We start from the raw sequence: 20912 nt of genomic DNA, 5'->3' as shown, positions 1-20912 counted from the left end.
AAACAAAATGGGGACTGTTTTGCCCATTTGAGGACATTTATCAAAATAACAGATTGGTGACACTTTATGGTTTGATATATTAGGTTTTTTGGTCGGACATGCTAAGAAATACAACTGACCCTTGAACAACGCTGGGGTTAGGGGTAGTCAAAAATCCACATATAACTTATAGTTCATATAGGTGGCTCCTCTGTATCCACAGTTCCACATCCGAAGATTCAACCAACCACTGATGTGTATTTACTATTGAAAAAAGCAGTTAAAACCCGCGTTGTTCAAGGGTCAGCTGTATTAGTGTTCAGGTGTTTTGGTGATCATAAATCACAGAACGCTAATGAACTCAGTAAAAGAAACCTGAAATGATCTGCTTTCTGACAATCCCCAGGTGATTAAACATTATTATATATATCTAGTTTAATTTGAAGAGTCAGGCACAGTCCTTATAAGATGCTTGTGAAAATTCTCTATCTGAACAGACCTCAACAAAGTTATTCACAGCATTCACAGTTTATCTCGATTCTGATATAACAAGAATCTCATTGCTTTTACATATCCAGAAGATCAAGCATCAGGAACCCTCTGTTATTCACCATAATTTTTTAAACACCAACAAACTAGTCTAAAAAAAAGCATCACATTTTATTAAAATAACTTAAATACTATTTGTACAAAATCTTTACTTAAATCAGACTGGTAAATGGACAATATAAAGAGCTCCTGTAATGGAAAGAGTATGGTCTTTGGACAGAGATTTACCTGTGTTCATACCCTGCCTCTACCAATTACTAGCTGTATGACTCTGTACGAGTTGCTTAGCCTCTCTGACTCCCCAGTTTCTGCTCTGCAACAAATAAGACACCATGTAACTTGCTGTTTTAAGGAATAGAGAGATGTGTGATTGCCTACCACCCACCAAGTGCTAAAGTTGCCCACCCCAGATTCTCACTCCTTTCCTTATTAACAGAACACTAATTTTGGATCCTATGGTGGCCATGCGACTCAGCTGTAACCAATGAGATGAAAGCATAAGTCTTACAAGCCAGGACTGAAGGAAAACTACTGTTTTGCTGCTAAAACAAAGACGTCTGGGGAAGAAATAGCCATCTTGCAATCCACAGGGCAAAAGCCACCCTTCAAGGAGAGCAGAGAAGAAACACAGAAGCCAGTGTTCCTGATGGCACTGTGTGACTGCCATAAACCCTGGACTGCCTATATCCATATTTCCTGTTACCCAAAGAAAAAAGATCCTTTTTGATTAAGCCACTGTACTTGAGTTTCCATTACACGAAGCTGTTACACCCTAACATAATGTATGTAAGCACCTAGGAAAAGAATCCATCCAGAAGATCAGTAAAGGCAATTATTCCACAAAACTTCTTATTTAACAGAATGTGTTAAATTATTCATCAGTAAAGTAGTGTTAAATTATTCACCAGTAAAGCAATGAAACAGGAGGATGTCAACTAACACACACATACACATATACACCACACACAACCCAGTTATTAAAAATGGGGTATTATAATGTACTTAAGATAAACATTCTGTCAGTATAGGATCAAAGATTTAATCAAGAAAGGTATCCTTGATGAGGTAGAAGAAAAAAATGCAATTGGATAGAAATTCTATTATTATAGCTTATAAGTTCATTCACTAATATTTACAGCACATCCACACCATAATGTGCAAGCCCTAGATGCTATGGCATGAACTATATGAATCGGAGACAGCTATAAAAAATTAGAAAATAAAGGCTCAAATAAGAGGGAGAGAGGGGGAAGTAAACACAACTAGAACTAAGATTTCTATTTCAGATAAAGTAAAAATTTAAAAGGAGAGTTACTGACAGATTAAGAAAAAGTTTAGTTGTTTTCTTCTTTTTAAGTAACAGTCAGAGCTCTTACGTTAAAATAATGAATTACAAAATGACAGCCAAAAGAGAATGCTACCAAGATAATTTTCTGAATCAGAATATAGAAGACTATAGAATGTAATATAAAGCAAAACAGTCAGAATAGATAGGTAATACAATGATCAGGGAAAGGGGCAGACAAAGGGTGAAGACAGATCAAGACAGAGTCAGAAAATAAAAAGGGTAACGAGAGATATAAGCGTTAAGAACAAAGTTTAAGTTAACCCACTAACAACTTTAAACCCCATTCACACACCCTGCCAGATCCCTTCCTGCCACCTAAGCAAACATATTTACTATATTTAATCTTTATATTGTTTCCTCTATAAATCATCCTAGTCCTCCTCCTTAATATACCCCTTTCCTTCTCCTTGTGAGTCCTGCAAGATCTATTAAAATCCTATTTTTTCTACCATTTTTTCTGATAATCTTCACATACACTCATAACATTTAAAACAATTATTCTAGATGTACTTCTATAGTAAATGAACTTTTAGTTTTTCCTTCTTCTGACTATGAGGCATGCTAAAGTTTGAGAACCATTGTTGTAAGTTGAAAAAAATAATTTAAACCTTAACATTTAAAGAGCTCTGAGTTCCGGACAGGACTAATTAATTTATTCAACAAGTAACTACTGATTATCTACTATGCGCCAAACACCACTCTAAGTACCGAGAATACAGCAAGGAACCAGTCAGCATTCCCTTTAGTGAGCTTAGAATCTAGATAAATATTTATATAAATAAATAAGTAAAATATAGTATGTCAGAAAGTGATAAACTCTAAAGGGGGAGAAAAGGCAGGGAACGGGGAAAAGAATGTTGGTGGTTGAGGGAAAGAGAGGTTAGAGGGTTTCAATTGTAAAGAGATAAGCAAAAACGTGAAGATGATGATAAAGCAAGCTATGCAGGGGGAAAGAAAATTCTAGGCAGAAAAAACAGTAATACAAAGGTCATTAAGCCAGAAGCATGCTCAGCTTGTTTAAGGAACAGCAAGAAGGCCTGTGTACCTTGAGCACAGTGGATCAGTGGCCAGGAGAGAGGGGTTAGGGAAGTAGATGAGATGACAGAAATGACTTGAGCCACAATGTCTAGAGCCTTATTAACCCTTGTAAGAACTTTAGCTTTTATTCTGAATAAGACAGGAAGTTACAGGGCAGATATTAAAAAGAGTAAAGATATGATCTGACATATTTTTAAAAGATCACTCTGGCTGCTGTTTTGAAAAGAAGTTGTAGAAGCAAACCAGTTAGGAGGCTGGCTACAGTAATCCAGGTAAGCGATATGAGTAGCTTAGACCTGGGTGGAAGTGGTCAGCAGTGGCCAGATTCTAGATGTTTTGAAGGTATAGCCAATAGATCTCCTGATAGATTGAATATGGGGAGTGAGTGAAAGGGAGAAATCAAGGATGACTCCAACATCCTGAACAAGTAGAAGGATGGAGCTGCCATCAGGAAGATACAAAAGACTGTGGGTAAAATAGATGGGGTCGGGGGGGTGGGGGACAGTGAGAAGATAATTTTGGGCAAATGTGCTTGATATATCTATTAGACACCCAAGTATATAGAAAGGTCAAGTAAGCAGCTGGATATATGAGTCTGGAATTTGGGAAAGAAATCTGGATTGGATACAGACATCTGGGAGTCATTAACATGTAGCTAGTAAATTCAATGCAATCCCTATCAAACTACCAATGGCATTCTTCACAGAATTAGAACAAAAAATTTACAATTTGTACAGAAACACAAAAGACCCCGAATAGCCAAAGCAATCTTGAGAAAGAAAAATAGAGCTGGAGGAATCAGGCTACCTGACTTCAAACTATACTACAAAGCTACAGTAATCAAGACAATATGATATTGGCACAAAAATAGAAATATAGATCAATGGTACAGGATAGAAATCCCAGAGATAAACCCACGCCCATATGGTCACCTAATCTATGACAAAGGAAGCAAGAACATACAATGGAGAAAAAACAGCCTCTTCAATAAGTGGTGCTGGGAAAACTGGACAGCTACATGTAAAAGAATGAAATTAGAACACTCCCTAACACCATACACAAAAATAAACTCCAAATGTAAGACCTAACGTAAGACCAGACACTATAAACACTTAGAGGAAAACACAGAAAAAAACACTCTTTGACATAAACCACAGCAAGATCTTTTTTGAACCACCTCCTAGAGTAATGAAAATAAAAACAAAAATAAACAAATGGGACCTAATGAAACTTAAAAGCTTTTGCCCAGCAAAGAAAACCACAAACAAGACGAAAAGACAACCCACAGAATGAAAGAAAATATTTGCAAATGAAGTAACTGACAAAGGATTAATCTCCAAAATATACAAGCAGCTCATACAGCTCAATATCAAAAAAACAAACAACCCAATCCAAAAATGGGCAGAAGACCTAAATAGACATTTCTCCAAAGAAGATATACAGATTGCCAACAGACACATGAAAGGATGCTCAACATCACTGATCATTAGAGAAATGCAAATCAAAACTACAATGAGGTATCACCTCACACCAGTCAGAATGGCCATCATCAAAAAATCTACAAACAGTAAATGCTGGAGAGGGTGTGGAGAAAAGGGAACCCCCTTGCACTGCTGGTGGGAATGTAAATTGATACAGCCACTATGGAGAACAGTATGGAGGTTCCTTAAAAAACTAAAAATAGAACTATCATATGACCCAGCAATCCCAGTACTGGGCATATACCCTGAGAAAACCATAATTCAAAAGGACACATGTACCCCAATGTTCACTGCAGCACTATTTACAATAGCCAGGACATGAAAACAACCTAAATGTCCAATGACAGATGAATGGATAAAGATGTGGTACATATATACAATGGAATATTACTCAGCCATATAAAGGAACGAAACTGGGTCATTCGTAGAGATGTGGATGGACCTAAAGTCTGTCATACAGAGTGAAGTAAGCCAGAAAGAGAAAAACAAATATCATATATAAATGCATATATGTGGAATCTAGAAAAATGGAATAGATGATCTTTTTTTTTTTTAAATAAATTTATTTATTTATTTTTGGCTGCTTTGGTTATTTGTTGCCATGTGTGGCCGTCTCTAGTTGCAGCGAGCAGGGGTTACTCTTTGTTGTGGCGCATGGGCTTCTCATTGCTGTGGCTTCTCTTGTTGCGGAGCACAGGCTTTAGATGCGTGGGCTTCAGTAGTCATGGCACATGGGCTCCGTAGTCGTGGCTCACAGGCTCTAGAGCGCAGGCTCAGTAGTTGTGGCACACGGGCTTAGTTGCTCTGTGGCATGTGGGATCTTCCTAGTCCAGGGATCAAACCCCTGTCCCCTGCATTGGCAGGCGGATTCTTAACCACTGTGCCACCACGGAAGCCCTATGTGTCCCTTCTTTTCGGTTGTTCTGCTTTGTATCGTTTTTGCTACAATAAAACTATAATCATAAGTATAGCACTTTCCTGAGTTCTATAAGTTGTTCTAGTGAATTATTGAATTTTAGGGAGTAGTGGGAACCCTCAAATTTGTAGCCAGTTAGTCAGAAGTGAGGGAGACACTTGCAGCTAGTGTTTGAAGTGAGAGTAGTCTTACAGAGGGCTGTGCCCTTAACTGTGAAGTCTGGCCTAACTCTGGGTAGTAAGCATCAGAAGTCATTGTAGGGAATGAACCAGGAGATACAGTCAACAGCAATAATGAGGGGCTGTAGTAAATAAATCTGATGACATGAGATTCAAAGGTAGAGAATTTTAGGAAAGAGAGAATGATTTGAATGCTGAAAGGGGGAATAAAAAGAATATCTACTCCATTTCCAGATCCAGTGGTATGAGGGCTATGTAAAGAAGGAAAAGAAAAGGGCATCACTTGAGAGGGCAAAAGGGGAAGCAATGTCCTCAAGGGAGATAAAATTCCTAAGGCACTACAACTTATAGGTTGGGAAGATGAGAAGGCATCAGTGAAAGAAATTCACTAAAATGGAGCATCCATGACATAGAATAACCAAGAGATAGTGGCATCTTAGAAGCCAAAGACTTTCCAGGGGAGAGAGTAACCAATTGTATCAAATGGTGCTGATACCTCAAGCAAGATGGACACTAAAAAACAACCAATGGATTAAGCAATGTGAAAGCCACTAATGATAATAAGCAGTTTCAGTGAAATGGTAGGAGAGAATGCCTCGTTGGAATGGGTTCAAAAGAGAATGGAGATCTGACTTTTTAACACTCTGGAAATCAACTAAAGGCATACAACAAACTAAGAAGTATTCATTCATGCAAACTACTTAACATTGGATAAGAGCAAAGCAAGCCTGTGGCATCTTTTTGCCTGTGACTACTCTCATTCTTCTCAAAAAGGACTACTGCCTCCAACAAGCAGCATTCAACCATGGTGGGGAAGGCCATGAAAACCAGCAGCTTTGCTGCCACTGCCAAACAGGACTCAACTGGTAGCACTGCCAATTATAGTAGCCATCTCAGTGGCAAGTGAACAGGAAGGGCCAGTATCTCCAATAGCCTGAGATTGTAGTCCTGTTTGGAGCAAGCAATGGACTAATGGACTATCTGGGGATTTAAGAGAAAGCTCCAGGTGGTGAGATAGCCATAGGAGGTTGATAATCCCTCCTCATACCCCAGGTATTGATTTTTTTTATTGTGCTAAGACAATTCAATGGAAGAAAGAATAACCTTTTCAATAAATGTTACTGGGGCAACTGGATATCCATACACAGAAAAATAAGCGTAAATCCTTGCCTCACACCACATACAAAAATTGACTTAAAATGGATCCCAAACCCAGCAATTCTACTCCTAGGAATCTATCCAACAGAAATTAAAACATATATCCACACTCAAAGCTTGTACCCGAATGTTTATAGCAGCACTATTCGTAATAAACAAAAACCAGAAACAATCCAAATGTCCATTATTTGGTGAATGGATAAACAAAACGCAGTATGTCTATACAACAGAATAATATTCAGCAATAAAAATCAAGTACTGATACATGCGCAACATGGATTAACCTCAAAAACATTACACTAAATGAAAAGACAGAAGCAAAAGACTGCACAGCATAAAACAAAACTACATATTGTATGATTCCATTTATATGAATGCCCAAAGGCCAATTTATAGAAACAGAAAGCAGATCTTTCTGTTGTCTAGGGATGGGGCTGGGAATGGAGACTGAATGCAAATGGGCTCAAGAGAATTTTGGGGGGTGAGGGAAATACTGTAAAACTGGATTGTGGTGATGACTGCACAACTCTATAAATTTACCAATAATCACTGAATTATGCTGTTACAATAGCTGAATTTTGTTAAATGTAAATAATACCTCAATAAAGCTGTAAAAAAGAGAGTTGGATAAGGTGAACAAAGACAACTGTTTTTGTGGAGTCTGGTATAAATGAGATAAGAAATGGGGTGGTAGCTGGAAGGAGAAGTAAGGTTAAGAGAGAGTTTCTTTAAGATGAAAGAATTATCAATACAATGTTTTTATTCTGTTGACAGCAATCCAGAAAAGGAGAGACAGAGAAGAATTACAGGAAGAATGTCCTTGAGAAGGCAAGAAGGGGTGAGCTCTAATGGACAATTGGTGGGAATGGCCTTCAAGAGAGGAAAAGACAATTAATTCACAGTAACATTGGTATGCAGGTGGTAAGAAGATTATTTCTGTTTTCTTAGTAAAATAGAAAGTAAAGTCACAAGTTGAAAGAGAGAAATGTGGAAAATTTGGGTGCAAGGGAAGGATAGGATCATCTAAGTGAATAGGAGTATGGAAGAACTAGAATAATACAGTAGGACAGCTTGGCAGCACTAAGCAAGGCATTTAAAGTCATTTGGTACTGGCCAAGATTTTAAAGTCAACACAGTTGTTCTGTTCCAGCCACATTCAGCTACAAGTATACAGGTGTAACATAAGTAGACTTAGTTTTAACCAGGCAAGAACAGCCAAGGAAGAAAGGTCAAATCAAGGGGGTTGAGGTAGAGGCAGGAGAGCAATTGTAATGATGGACTACGGGAATTCAGCTAGTTTAAAAAAAAAAAAAAAAAAAGTGAGGACATGAATGCATTGAAGAACAGTTGAAAAGGTGGTAAATTAAAAGGTCCCTGTGAGATCAAGGAATTAAGGTTGTTGGGTACTAAGAAATGAGCCTGAAAAAATGGAGGTGGTAATTGGAGAGTAAAATGCCAGAAATTGATATTACAGAAAGTTGTAGTTTTGGGGTAATAACAAGTTCTAGGGCAGTGTCTCTCAATCCTGGCTGCATATTAAAGTCACCTTGGAAAACCAGGCCACACCTCAGACCAGGCAAAACAGACTCTCTGGGAGTAAGTTCTAGGCATCTGTAGTTTGTCAAAGCTCCCCAGTTAATGCAGATGCACTGAGAGTTTAAACACATCTGCACAGGACATGCCATAGAAGTGAATGGCTGAGTGGAGGAGAGGAAGTCAAGAGACCAGAATGTCAGAAGGATCATCTGCATGAATACTGAAATCGCCAATAATTACAGCTGGAGTAGTAGGAAACTAGCAGTGAGCCCAGAAGAAGTCTAGAAGCAAATATGAAAAAGCAAAGAGAATATTTAACCCACCTCACCAGGAGGAACCACCACTTAAGAACTCTCCAGGAGAAGTAAGTGCCCTCAGCAGAGAGGTAAGTTTCAGTTAGAGCAAGAAGGTAGTAATGTTTAGAGAAGAGGTTAAAGATAAAAGGGAGTTTTGCAGATGACTGACAATGAGACCCAGAAGGCACAGAGAAGCATTTCACAATCATAAAGGGATGAAAATTGAGATCAGGCAAGAGAGGTGAAGGAAAGAGAAGGTCCAGACGAAACTACTGGAGGAGAATAAAGCCAGGAAATCTCAGAAAGCAAGCTGCCATATTTTTTAACACTACACAAAAACAACAGAAGAAAAAGTTCAGTGAAAGAAGAAGCTTTCCTGAACCCAGCCACATTCTAAAAGATTCATTTAACTAAGTTCAAGGAAAACTGAGTCACAGAAACGTATCAAGGTCAATCCCATATAAAGTTGTTACAAGAAAAGAGAGAATATGAAGTGGAATAACATCCCTGCAGACAATGAAAGTATGCCAGAAAGACATGCCCACATAACAGATCAAAATTAAAACATGCTATTTCAGAATGAGCTAAAAGACCTTAAGAAAATGACATAAGACATGAAAGAATAACAAATATAAAAACTATAAAAACTCAAAATGAGATGACATAACTCAGGTAAGAACTAAAAGTAAAAGGAAAGACACATTCCAGAAATGAAGACAAGAGTAAATAAAAAGACAGTCCCTTAAGAAAAATAGAAGGTAAAAAAGAGAAAAAAAATTTAAACTCAAAAAAAGAGATAAAAAGGATTTGAGAAAAAGTGACAGATACTGAAGACAGGCAAAGAAGATTGAACATACAGCTGATAGGAACTCCTGAAGAAGAAAATCAAAGCAAGGAACAGAACACAGTCAAAACAATAATTCAAAAACACTTTGATGAAATAAAAAAATATTTGAGACTACATTTTGAAAGAACACAATGTGTACCTGAGAATATCAACTCAGAATGACCAAAATGATTTTACTATCACTAAACATTAAAGAATAAGAAGAAAAAAAAAAAAAAGGGAAAAACTGGAGTCAGAAAGGGAGAAATACAGAACTATACAGATAGGAATTAGACTCCAGAAAATGAGCGATGAACTGGCAGTACTGAGTTTCTCATGATATAAAAAGGATAAAGTGCATAATGAGATTAGACCTGATAATCTCAGGGCACATAAAGGTGGCAAGACTTTTTGTGTAGAAGATAAAGAACGAGTTATTGATACTTAAAAAGAAAGGAGAATCAGACTGGCATCAGACTTATCTATTGCACAAGAAGCTTAGAGACAGTGGTATAAGGTGTCTACGCTGTATAGGAAAAAAAAGGATTATGATCCAAGAACACTATATCCAGCCAAGATACCCTTTACTGATCAAGAGAAAAGAAAGGCATCTTCACTTAAGCAAGGATTCAGAAATTATGCCACTCTGAGGAAATTACTCCAAAATGTTACCAAATGTTTCTCTAGCACCTATTAAGATAGCCATGGGTCTCTTTTTTCCAGTCTCCACCACTCCCAGAGTTGTGGCTAGCAGTCGAGATGTGGCCAAATCCAATAACAATATCATATACGACCAGTCCTAGAAATGACTTCAGGAAACATAGATCCTAAGGAATGTATATTTTGCCAACAAGCACAACAAGAAAGGTCTCAAAAAGATTCAGGCCAACATTTTCAAGACACTGAGCACCTATACAGAGGCCAATGAGGTGCTCATTAAGCCCAAAGTAATCAAATACAAGATCTTAAAAAGTGCCAGCCCTAAATTGGACAGGCTCACCCATATCATCCATCCCAGCTTCTAGAAGTATGCTTATTTTCATACTGTCAAGAGTACCAGCTTTAGCAACCAAAAGGTGAGAGCCAAGGCCCAGATTCCACAGAGTCCTCCCAAAGAATCCAGAAAAAAAGGTTTTTGTCTATCAACTCTGAGGATCAAAGAATTCTACAAAACTTAGACTACTGTCTGCAGGCATCTCCTTTTGCTGTTTTATATAAATACAATACAAAGCCCCCCAACTCACCCCAAAAGAGAGCGATAATCATACAGTTTTTAATCTCAAAATCTGTTAACATAACAAATTACGTTAATATTTAACTGTCCTTGCCTTCCTGGAATATATTGTCTTTTATGTACACTGCTGGATTTATTTTGCTAATATTTTATTTAGAATGTTTGCTTGTCTATTTATGAGTAGGACTGGACTAATGTTTATAATAGAAAAAAAAATGAAAACAATCGTAGCATCCATCTGTTGGAGAACAACAGACTAAATTATGGTGTAGTATGCTATGGAATGTTATTCAGCTTTTTAAAATTAATTAGAGCTCCATTTACTAAACTGGAGACAGCCATGACATATTCTTAAATAAAGCAAGTTACAAAAAGCCTATATGTGTGTGTGTGTGTGCGTATATATATATATATGCTTAAAGGTTTTTGAGCAAAGAGAAAGACGGTAAAAAACACTCAAAGTGTTGGTTAATGCTGGCTAAACCAACAAGGTAAAAGTGGAGAAGGAAAGGAAAATATTATTTTTTTCTTAATTCACCCCCTGGTTTGTTTATTTTAGTGGTTGCAAGCAGAGGAATACTTTTGTAATTTTTTTAAAAAAGTAGAAGCGTGGGGGGGGGAGGGGAGAGATACCAGTTATCTACTATAATTAATGACAAATTAACATTTGTTCACAACTAATAAATGGCTATCTTTAATACATCCAAAGACAAAATAGAATTATATTATCTAATACAAGGAGAGGAATCATTATGAAGTTCATTTACTTAAAAATACAAAACAATCCTGGGGCTTCCCTGGTAGCTCAGCAGTTAAGAATCCCCCTGCCAATGCAGGGGACACGGGTTCAAGCCCTGGTCTGGGAAGATCCCACATCCGGGGAGCAACTAAGCCCATGCGCCACAACTACTGAGCCTGTGCTCTAGAGCCCGTGAGCCACGACTACTGAGCCCACGTGCCACAACTGCTGAACCCTGCATGCCTAGAGCTCGTGATCCGCAACAAGAGAAGCCACCACAATGAGAAGCCCGCACACCACAAGGAAGAGTAGCCCCCGCTCGCCGCAACTAGAGAAAGCCCGCACGCAGCAACAAAGACCCAATGCAGCCAAAAATAAATATAAATAAATAATTTTTTTTAAAAAGGTAAAAAAAAAAAAAAAAGAATGGATTAAAAATACAAAACAATCCAATCTGGAACCAAAGTCGCATATAAGTGGTCTTCCTAAAGGCATTAAGCAAGATGTCTTCAGGATGAACTAGTTTTTATCTTACAACTAGCACAAACTGATCAGTTCATGGATATTACGACGACCAAGAATAAAACTAAGATAAAGTGAGTCACATCCATTTAAAGAAAAATAGTCAGTGAATTACTGTTCACATGATATGTAAACAGATTAGCAGAAATGGGCAAAATGTTACAGAAATCCTTGAAGCTTGGGAAGAAAGTGAGATTTTGATAGTAGCTTGTTATACTAAAGAAAGAGGGGCAAACTTCTTTTGATGTATAATTTTACACTGTAAATAGACAAGTCCTTTTTATTAAGCAGATCACAAAAGACAATCAACCACCATGACTGTCACTTACAAATTTTTTAAAAAGAAAAATTACAAAAAGCTAACAACATGGCGCATGGTGGCGGGTGAGTGGGGGATAAAGTTATCAAACAGAGAACGCTTCAGTTATTCACAAAAATGAGAAATGTTTGTAAAAGTAGAAAATGTTCACATGATCAAATTGAAAAAAAAACTGTCAAAGGGCTCAATGTCTCAAGAAGTGCTGAGGTTTGCTATTTCATAGAGGAAATTAAAAATTAATTTTTTGCAAGTTTGTGGTACTTAAAGGGAAATAGGGCAAAAAGAAACGTATACTAGGAGTCTGCCTAAGAGTTTATATTTTTAAGTTTACAGTTATTCAAGAACTTTTTCTCTCAGCTCTCATCAAATCCTTCATAAAAGAAAATTTCAAGACACAAAATTAATGAGTAGCCGAATTACCACAGGTTTTTTTTGTTTTTTGTTTTAAATACCTTGCCAGGCTGAAAAGACAAAATAACAAGGAGAAGCTGGACAGACAATGCTAGTAAAACACTGTGGGGCGGAGCTATGTGAAGCACACATCAAGAAACAGAAATCCAGGACACTTTCCAAAACCTAATAAAACTTACCATTTATTAAGAACTACAAATTGTCCTAAGGATTTTTCACCGGCATTATTTCATTTCATCATCATCAAAACCCTACAAGAGAGGTTTTAGCCCCTCACACAGCTAGTAAGTGACAGAGTGATAATCTCAACCTGTTTTCATGATTCAAAAACTCACAAATTCATGTTCTCTCTACTATACAAAGGGTCTCATGATTGTAAAATTTCAAAAGCTACTTACAACCAAACAACAGTATTGTCACATCCTACAATATAGCAACATCTGAATAACAGCTTCCAAAGGAAGTCTCTCTTCCTCTTTAAATCCCTAAAAAGGAAGAGCTAAGATTCTCTGACGCTGAAGCAGCATTTGAGTGTGTAGTAAGTCTACATCCCACGTGTCTACTAAAGCTAATTACCTTCATTCACCCTAATTCACAATCTTTGGGAGCTCTACAGGATTCCATGGAATTTGAACAGAAACAGAATTCTAGAGTACAAATACCCATCAAGCTTCCTTAGTTTTGCCTTATCAAATTTCAGCAATTAGAGCTAGAAATTGTGGGACCTCACAACACAAGATTAGGAACAAAGGGCTACAAAGAGACTTCCTTCATTTAGGCAGAGGGAATTTACTGAGATGTGAGGCAGAGGCTCCTGTCTAAATGAATAAATCACAGTATCTACACACCCACTCCCATTTCCAAATTTAATAACTAACGAATCGACTTATAAGGCTAGATCCATTGGTGGGGAAAGGGAGTTTCCACGGCAATAAAAAACTGGTGCCATATCTCTTCATGTTGTTCATCTCTATGATCAGATATGTCATCTGATATAATCATATATGATAATGCAAGCATGGTGTTACAGACAAGCATGGCTACCTGGTCCAAAGACATCTGCTTGGAATAACAAAATTTTCCATTACTATTGCTCACATACTTTTCATTCTGAATTTTATGTCTGTAGTACTTGCTGATATTTATAAAAAGAAATATATAAGTCACTGTTTTTCTTTTCATGATACCTTTGCCATCTAAAGAAGAAAGTAAAATTTATCAACATTGGCCAGTGAAACTTTAGGAAAGTGACAAACTTTAAAATATTTTTTCAACTATATTTTTCCTAGAGGTAGAGTGAATACCCAGGACACAATTCTGAACTACAAATTTAGTTTTTATTTAATGAAGAATATGATATGTCTACCTTCAACTGAAAGATTACAGTAGTAAAGGTAACTACTTACACATAGTGGTCAGTAAATATTTAAGTGAAGGATTTAATGTATTAATATACTGCATAAAACTCCCCCAATTTTTCCAACATAACAAATCTAACTCAACTCATATACCTTAAACATAATGTGTCTGTATAATAAACTAATATACAAAAATCAATGTTTTTTTCATACAACTTTCTCTATACAAAGTAAGTATATGAGAGACCGAGACCGGAGCAAACAAAGAAAAATATTCTCTTACATGCTGTGCTCCAAAACCTCTCCACTTGGGATACCTCTTCTGAGAAAAAAAAGTAGAATCGAATAATGTATTTTGGCAGAAACTTCTTCAGTTAGACATAATATGGGTGTCATAAGGAGGCATAAGATGAGCCTGTCAGATAAATCATTACTAAGGCAATTCGATTTTTTAAAAACATACCAACAATATTATTCACTATAACGCAACTACTTGGTTTAAATAACTGACACCAGAATCTCTCAAGTTCCGATCAAAAGAAAGGCATTTGAGAGATAAGATATACCATGCACTGAATAAAGGCAGAAATTAATATTATGGGGAAGGAAAGGGTAGAGAAAGGGTGTGATTACGACTAACACCAACTTAATTCTTTTGCCTCTTAAACTTAGTCATGTTTACCCTTAACTACTCAAGAACAAACAGAAGTTGAACATAACAAGATACCGCTGTAATGTGCAGCCCATAAAAAAGCAACTTACCTGATACTTATAACATCCACAAACATAGCTTTCAAATGATTTATAAGGATTCTGTAAATAAAATAAATTGACCTAATAAAAGAAATTTGTTTCCAGAAAAAAATTATGGTATTACAATTATTTACTTAGAGCTTTCTAGAATATGAAAGATCCCTACCAGAAACTTCTTCCACTGATTGCATCCTCAACCTGCTTTAGCCTTCTAAAACCCAGGCCCAAATAGCTTGTTCTCCATCTAATATTATCTTTTTAAAATTTGTTTATTTATTTATTTATTTTTGGCTGCGTTGGGTCTATGTTGCTGCACGTGGGCTTTCTCTAGTTGCGACGAGCGGGGGCTACTCTTTGTTGTGGTGCGCGGGCTTCTCACTGCAGTGGCTTCTCCTGTTGCGGAGTACGGGCTCTAGGCTTGCGGGCTCAGTAGTTGTGGCACACGAGCTCAGTAGTTGTGGCTCTCGGGCTCTAGAGTGCAGGCTCAGTAGTTGTGGCGCACGGTCTTAGTTGTTCCGCAGCATGTGGGATCTTCCCAGACCAGGGCTCGAACCCGTGTCCCCTGCGTTGGCAGGCGGATTCTTAACTACTGCACCACCAGGGAAGCCCCATCTAATATTATCTTGAATCGTAAATACTCAAGGTAAAAATATCCTCTAAAAGAAAGAGAAAGGACCATTGTTGGGTGGGGAAATATAGCTGTAAGTCTTTAAGCTCTTCTTGTAACCTATTTCTCTCCACAGACTTTTAGAGATTCATCAAGGTCATTATGTAGTCTCTCGATCACCATACACACATCTCGACTCATTTTTTTTTAAATCGTAAACAATCTTCATCTAATACAAGTTATTACAAAAGATACTACTCAAATAAACCAAGTGGTAGTTTTCATGGTATTATAACAAAGACTAAACTATTTATTTACACAGTGCCTTCTCTCCAAATGACAATCGTATTTGATGACTACAGGAACTCAACAGATACGACAATGCTGAGAAAAAAAAAACCCAAATAATTAAACTAACTTCCAAACTATTTTATAACATTTGTTATCTCGATCAGACTCGTACTAGAAAAGTAAACAACCATCTGCAACCGCTTATTTTAGCTCCTTGAAATAAAATCTGGGTACCATCAGTAAAAATATTACAGCTAACACTGGTGATCCTATATAAGTACAATCCAACATAATTCAACGAGTGTGCCCAATCCGTACATCTCAGAGATTCAATTTTAATTCTGTTGTAAGAGGAATTAATATGACAAGGAGAGAATTTTGATGCATTCCTTTAATCATGCTTGTTCTTCCTTATATCAAATTAGTATCAACTACCTTAAAATTCCCCTTTTGGAACTACTGGTTTAGTTTACTCTTTTCTAGGCCTACTTCCTTCTCCATTCAAAACAATGCACACAGAGTCATTCAGAAAATACTAAAAGAACAAAGGCCTTTATGAGGAAGGGCGGGGGAAGCTAGAGAGCTAGCATGGGACAGTAAGAATCAATGACAGAAGAGGGAAATAAATCTACTACTGTTTAACCATGTTAGTAAAACTTTATGATAAAAATGCAAACAACAAATTAGGTTTTATAAGTATGCTAAAATGAACCATCAACCAATATAAATACAGAGCACGATCTGAGTCTATGACGATTTATTAAATAAACTAAAATATATAAACATACATGAATAAGTCTTAGCCATAATCAGTAAATTGCCTTATCAACCAATGTATATAAAAATGAAGGAAGTGTTTGATTACATGACATATGTGATTCACAGAATGGCACAAAGTTTGACTAAAAGAAGAAAATAATTGTTAGGTATAGGAGGTGATATTCCATTTCTTAAACTGGGTGGAATGTATACAAGTGTTGGCTGCATTATTAGTCTTCTATACTTTACACATTTTTATAAATATTATTTCATATGTAGTCGATATCTATAAAACGTTTAAGTACAAGAAAAGTCTGAGCAAATATTTGTTGGAAAAAAGAGGTAAAAAGTACACATACATCTAATCCATTTTTGCTCATTATTTTTTTAAATAAATAGAGATCATAGCGACTTCCCTGGCAATCCAGTGGTTAAGACTCTGCGCTTCCACTGCAACGAAGAGTAGCCCCCGCTCGCTGCAACTAGAGAAAGCCAGTGCGCAACAACGAAGACCCAACGCAGCCAAAAATAAATTAATTAAATAAATTTTTTTAAAAAGTTTATTATGAGGTTAGCTCTATTTAAAAAAAAGAAAAAAGACTGCGCTTCCACTGCAGGGGGCACGGGTGTGGCCAGTAAATAATTAATTAAAAATTTTAAAATAAAGATCATAGAAATGTAAGTAGGTAGGAACATAATTTTTCTGTAGAAAACAATTTCTATAGCTCTACACAGAGATCTATATACTATTTCTTTAAAAGCACCACTAAACCTTTCCTGCATACTACGTGTACACACATACACACACAGACATACACACCAAACTACTTGAAAGTAAAACTTTCTACCTCCAAAGATCCCCCCAAAACCAACCTCCATCACAAATATTACCTTAACCACATAAAAAGTACTGATACTCCTCTACTCATAATCCCAGAAATAAATTACAAAAATAAATTCCTAGAGAGAAATGTTCATACTGTAAGTAACTGTATTTTTGGTGTATTTGTAGGCTTAGCATTTATGTGTCTTACTACCTACTTGGGCCTATCCACATCTTACAGTATTTGCTTTTTTATGATGGGCACCTGCATTTTCATGATGTGCGTCAATACTAATTTGATTGAGGGCAATATAGTGTACTTACGAAGAGCACAGAGTGTGGAGCCAGAGTTCCTGAATTGGAACTCAGCTCTTCCACTTGCTAACTAACTAATCTATTTAACATCTCAGTGTTTCAGTTTCTCATTTGTAAAATGGACATGACAGTATATACCTCGTAGGGTGTTGGAACTGATTAAAACCTGTGTAACAGGACTGGCGCAAAGTAGGTGCTATGTAAGGGTGAGCCATTACTACTAGCACTACTAGTAGTACCATCTTCCCAAACATACTGAAAGCATTCTTAGCAATTTGAATTACTGGCTAAAATTAGATACTATTAAAAATAGACATTAAGCCTGAAGCCTGACTGACAGTAAGTTTAAAACCCTGCAACTCTGAACAGGTGATTATAAATCTACATAACCACTCTATCAAGAACAATCTGGGGAGAGCGGTTTTCCAAAGTGCAACTATCAATTTCTTCCCTTACACAAGGGGGCAGTGATAACAAGAAAAGAACTGGGCTCTGTGACACCTCCTCCTACAGACAGTAGGGGGTGGCAGTACATATGGCTTACAGTCAGAACAAAACAGGAAGACCCAACAGAATTGTTCTTTCTTCTCCTCAGGCCCTCTCCTCTATGTTTCAGGCCCAACACAGCCTCAAGGTGAGAGACATATCAACAGAAAAGACTAAAACCCAAAATTAATCACCAAGGAAAATCCAGTTTTGTCTTTGAAGCAAATGATCCCTCAATGGCTAAATCTGGATCCAGGAGGAAGCCAATCAGTACGAATGTTAATTATCTGGCAAATTACTTACTGTTCTTATAAGAACAACATTCAGGCAAGTAACTCTGTTTCTCTGCAAGAATTGTAACATAAGACACTAAAATCTCATCAGTAATTAACTATACCCTAATGAACACATGCCGATATTTCTGCTTGTTTCATACTACACAGACATACACTCACTGAATGTATATAAGTTATATTAAATAGCTCACGGAGCTGTCTTTTGTTACTTCTGAAATTCCAGCTATGTTCTGACAATCCTCTCAAAACACACATGTTCTTCTTAAATGGAAGTCACAATGTTTTGCAGCATGTGGGTAATGATATATATATACATATATATATATACACACACACACATGCACACATATATAGAGAAAGAGAATAAGAATATTTAATATTTCATTTCTGTGCTCACATTCCTGAGATGATCTACCTGGGAAATGCTGCAAGAAGCGCTCCACTGACAGTATCCATGTTGTTGCTTTTTATGCCACATTTACTGTATTCAATTTTTTTCCTATTCTGCCACCCCAACATCAAGAATATTTCACTACTGTCATTCACTGTAATTAGCCATTGCAACAGCTTTTGGCTTCAAACCCTCAAAATGCCTGAAAATTTATCCCTTTTGTTCACCATATTGTTTTGTTTTCCTCATTCCAGAAATTTTCACCTGTATAAAAATGAAGGAAGGGGCACCTATGAAAAAACGTCCCTTTGCCTGATGGTCTTGAACTCAGAATTATGGTCAAGATGTGGGGTGGGTTTTTTGTGTGGTTTTTTTTTTGGTTTGTTTTTTTCCTTTTCCTGGAGAGGAGCAGAGAAGACAGTGAAAGACACCCAAAACACCAAATCTTCTTCCTAATATTAATTACCATTGTTTATGTTTGGTGAAAACCATTTTAAACATTCCACACCTGGAATACAACACAGGATACAATTATATCAGTGCTCTACACGCTGACGGCAAACCCTGGAATTATTTAGCCCTATTTTTTCTTTCCCATCTCACAACCAGACACAATTTGCTTGTTTCTTTCACGTGGGCACTATCTCTATCTCAAAAAATAGCGCATCATAGCTCCTCTTGATTCCCTGTGTTAAAATATCTAGCTATGAGCCTTATTAATCTCTTCTTAGACTACGCCTCCTTTCCCAGAGAAATTAATAATATCACTAATAACACTTCTACCGTGAATTTCAACGCCACACAGGCCAACCCACCCCTGTGCCTTACCTGGCACATTTCACAACTACTTTCATGCTGCATTCAGGGGGCACATTTTACAACTCGTTCTGCACCACATTCCCTGCCACGTTTAGCAATCTGCCTCGCATCTCCTCCTGGGTCCCCGTCATCCGGAGACTCTCTCGGTACCAAATTCCATGACACCTTCGGTAACACCGAAGTGACCGACCCCGGACCCATCCGAAGCCACCCCGAGTGCCACATTTGGGGCCAACCTTCCCCACGCCCTGGACACCGGAGGCACTCCACTGCCCATTTCGCTGCCTCCCCGGTCGCCCCCGCCCCTCTCCCTGGAGCCCAGGCGTCGGAGGCGAACGCCGCTGTCACTGAAGCAACCTTCTCTTCCCGGGCTCCCGGGGTCTCTCACCTGCCGCTCTGAGGGGGGTTCGCTGCACCTCGGGGTCAAGCCCGAGTCCCCGGGGTCTCCTGTGAGGACCGCGCCGCCCGCCGGCGCCGCCCGCGATCCCAGAGCACCTCGCTGCGCTCCGACGCCCGCTGTGGGTCTGCGTCCGAGAAAGGCGCGGCGGGGCCTCCCGGCGGCTAGCGCAGCCCTCGGCGGTCCTCCTGTCAGCGGCGGCGCGGGTGCAGGCTCTCGCCCAGCGCGGCGGCGGCGGCGGCGGCGGGCAACTTGCTCCGCCTCGCGCGCTGCACAGCCAGGAGGTGAGCGCGAGGGGGATGGGAACGGGGGCGGGGCCGCCCGAAGGAGGCACGGAGGGCGGCGGCTGGAGGGCAGCGCTGGCGGCCCCGGGCCCGGCACTCGGAGCGCTCGCAGCTTCACCCGCCGGGCGGGCGGCTCGCACGAGGCAGCTGTGCAAGCGGGCCCCGCCGGAGCAGCGCACCCAGCAACCCGCGCCCGGCCGGCCGCTCGCTAGCGCCGCCGCCGCGCCGGGGGCGTCGCACCCTCCGAGGTCGCCCGCAGCCCCGCCCCCTCCGGGCCGGGGTGGGGAGGAGCGCGAGCGCGGAGGGAGAGCGCGTGCGTGGGAGCGCGTGCGTGGTGGAGCGCGCGCGCCCCCGCCCCCTCCACCGTTTGGGGGTGGGGAGTGGCGGGGAGAGAGAGAGAAGACCGAGCCCTTTTCTCCGCCGAGAGGTTTGGCCCTGGCTCTGCCTCTCTGTGAAGTCTGGGCATTTCTGTTTCCTCAGGGGGCTTTGACTGGTGGGGTCGTGGGCATTCAGTGGGGAAGAGGGGAGGGGAGCTCAATAGCAGACAAGGCCCTGGATGGTTCGGCTCCGCCCCCTGGGTGATGTCACTCTCGAGGTGCTGCTGCTGTCACGTGCGCCCACTTCTGGGCCTGTCCTGCTGCTTTGATGGCCAGAACGTTCCTCTAGATTTTCCCCACTTAAGTCACCTCATACACATATCACTCCTAGAAGTCTTCGAACCCTACAAATGTCAGTTATTCTCTCCCTGATGCTCAATTGTAATCTGTAGACTGCTTCAAAATGCCCTAGTTGGCTGGTGTAG

General features: G+C 39.1%; 1 protein-coding gene across 6 annotated transcripts in view; it reads right to left on the bottom strand.

Moving 5' to 3' along the window:
- TANC2 (tetratricopeptide repeat, ankyrin repeat and coiled-coil containing 2) overlaps positions 1 to 20111 on the bottom strand; it is a 351153-nt gene extending 331042 nt beyond the window's left edge. For all 6 annotated transcript variants that reach the window (XM_061174771.1, XM_061174772.1, XM_061174774.1 and 3 more), the window contains exon 1: positions 19818 to 20111. The gene's annotated coding sequence lies outside the window, so the exon portion shown is untranslated. The remainder of the gene's footprint in view (positions 1 to 19817) is intronic.
- Between the last annotated feature and the right edge of the window lie 801 nt (positions 20112 to 20912).

This window comes from Eubalaena glacialis, chromosome 19 (genome assembly GCF_028564815.1).
Source record: "Eubalaena glacialis isolate mEubGla1 chromosome 19, mEubGla1.1.hap2.+ XY, whole genome shotgun sequence".
Taxonomy (NCBI): Eukaryota; Metazoa; Chordata; class Mammalia; order Artiodactyla; family Balaenidae; genus Eubalaena; species Eubalaena glacialis.
The sequence above is the reverse complement of the archived record's forward strand: the minus strand, read 5'-3'. Positions and strand labels throughout refer to the sequence as shown.